The sequence below is a fragment of the Amblyomma mixtum genome, chromosome 1 (assembly GCF_055824585.1).
Source record: "Amblyomma mixtum isolate Tamu chromosome 1, ASM5582458v1, whole genome shotgun sequence".
NCBI classification, from domain to species: domain Eukaryota; kingdom Metazoa; phylum Arthropoda; class Arachnida; order Ixodida; family Ixodidae; genus Amblyomma; species Amblyomma mixtum.
In genome coordinates, this window is record NC_143012.1 from 78,556,301 (window position 1) to 78,559,203 (window position 2,903).

A 2,903-nucleotide genomic window follows, 5' to 3' on the forward strand; every position below is an offset into this window, starting at 1 on the left:
TGGAATCGTGCCAACTGTGTCCTCTGCTTCGCGCAGCGGCGCAACCTCCACCCCTCCTTAGCAACCGGCGCGCCGGTGGGAGGCGCAGCTGTGCATAGCAACCTAAAGCCCCTAAAGAACTAAAAGTAGCGACATCTCCTCCCTCCTCCTCCTATGCCAGCGCTCCTTCTCTCGGCTTCTCCCGGGCGCCGACGGTGGCGGCACCTAGGCCGGTAGCAGCTAGCAGACGCTTCCAACCGTCGCCTTTTGGCGCCCGGCAGACCGCTCGCCCAAATGAACTTTGTGTTGCGTTTTGTGACTTGGCTTCGGTCAAAATGACATCATGAAATGAGAGATTGAAAAATCAGTTACTGTAATAACTGCCCAGACCAACGTTAGATTGCTTTATAGAAACTTCTTGTTCTTCGATCGCTTTGACAGCGAAGCACACGTTGGAAGTGGCGCGCGCGAGCGAGTTCGCGGCACTAGAGTGACTACAATCGCTCGACGAGTGGCTTTCTCGTCGCTCGCGCTTTGGCGCGCAGCGGACCGCGCGCCCGCATGATTTTTGTTGCATTGTCTGACTCAGATTCGGCCGCATTGAGATTGTGGCGTGGGAGATACAAGGCACGGAAAAAAATATAGAGCGTGACCTTTCATAACTGAAAAAGGAATACAGAAGTGTTAACACGTCAGCACTCCGCATTAAGAGCCATGAGGAGCTTTTCCAATGTCGAAGTTTGGAAATGGTCTGGATCATTGCGCGCGCCCCTGCGTTAGTGATTCATTTGATACCACCTATCCACGTTGCATAGCTCCACGCAGCGTGATTTTCACAGGAATTCGCGGCAGTGACGACGGCCTCAACCCAAAATGTCTGAAACTATGTTTTACAGAGGTCCTTGCTTGCATTCTCAAGTATTATCCACGCAGATATCGAGTATTCAAGCGACAGGTGCGGTAATGTGCCTAGGCACAGTAACGCCCGATTTCGGTTTAGAACCCTGCTTGAAAAATACGTTCAGCAATGCGCGCAACATGAAAGCTAGACCTTAATCGCAAGCAGCATGAGCAGCAGGAGCTACAATTGCAAGTACCACACCTTTGGTGTCGAGTTCGTGAGAGAAGGAGTGCAACTGTAACAAAACAAATACGTCTAGCGATGCGTTCAACATGAAAGCTAGACCTGCACCGCGATCAGCATGAGCAGCGTAGGCTCAAACAGCGAGTACCGCCCCTTTAGTATAGAGTTCGTGAGTCCAGGAGTCCAGCTGCAGCAACACAAATACGGCAAGCAATGCGCGCAACATCAAGCCTGGACCTGCATAGCGAGCAGCGTAACCGGCGGGGCTCCAACAACATGCGAACAAGCCCGACTGAAACCAAGCCGACACGTCGCGCACTGCGAGCAACATTAAACCTGCATTTCAGCACGGCTTTCGTACCCGCTAGCGAACGTGTGTATTTAAAATCACGCCAAACGGCATTTAGCGCGAAAAAAGACTGCAGCAGCTGGCGCTTCACGCCAAATCATCCGAAAAAACACGACTGACAACCAAAAAACGACCACTTATCTCACAAAGACGCGAATCCACAACATTATCGAAGTTTGCCCGGCCGACCCTGTGCTGCCAAACCTTTCGGCGAGCCGCGTTGCTTTTTCTGGAAGGAATTGCAAAAAATATTTTGCCACTGCCACCTCGGTTGTTGCACCTATACGCGCAACAGGAGCTCGGCATCGCCGCAACACGTAGACGCCGTCAAAGATGAAAAAAAAAAACGCTTCCCGCCAAAACTATTGCACAGAAAGAAAATGAAGCGCGACTCCCAGCCCCCAGCAGTGGCGCCGGCGTCTGCTGCGGAGCCAAAAAGCGCGCGCTAACACGTGACTATGGCGCCTCGGCCAATGGGAGGCTCGATTCTCCGGCGGCGCGCCAGGAGAGGAGGAGTGTCGGAAAGGTCAAAGCTTTTCGCTACTTTTGTTTCATTGAGGGGCTTTAGTGGCAGCTGCACCGCCGCTCCTTCGCCAGACGCCTTGTTGCAGTCGAGTGAGACGCATGGTTCCGAAGCGGCCCAGTGATTCCGCGCCAAACGATTCGGGGAAGCGGCAGTGGGTTGACCACAAGGCTTTCACCAAGCACGCATTAGAATTTCCAAAGTGTCTTCGGTCATTTTTTTTGTCAGCCAGAGCGTAGGATGGCGAAGTAATTAATCAAACGTGGAAGGGAACGAGCAAAATATGCAGAGTTATTTCGCAATATAATCGGGAGGCGACTCCTCAGAGTACGCAGGCTAAGTTATTCCTACCTTTGGCATAACCGCAGAGAATGACGAGGCCACATTGAATACAACGTGTAGCAAAATAAGGGGCACACAACGGCGTATAGTGTACTGTGAATGTAGTGTTCGCTCGTTCAACGAGCACCGTTCATCGTTTCCTCTTGAGTGAGGGCGAAACGTTTTGGCAGTTTCATCTTTCAAACGAAGCCTTTTCACAAGGCTTCTCCGCGCATGCGCGCCTCTTCTACTCCAGCTGCACTGGTTGAAAATCGCCAGCTCCTACCGCGCATGCGTAGTTCATGTTAGTGACAGGTGCATGCGACCGCTGTCAAACACGCGGGAGCTGTCAAACACACACTAGGCATTTCGCAAGCACAGCTGGCTCCTCGTGGAACCAGATCACGCCGGCATCTCGGTCCGCTAGTTAGTTTTCGACCGAAGAAGGATTGAGGACAGCGCGCGAAGCTCTGTGCATTGAATTCATCGTAAACTTTTCCGTTCGAGTCTTTCTTAGACTGGGCTGCTCAACTTACCCTGCTCCAGTCCTGCACTAGCAACACACTTGTGTTTACATCCGCCGCAGTGACTCAGTGGCCTTTGCGTTGTGCTATTGGGTACGATGTTGTTCGTTGAATCATGGTAGT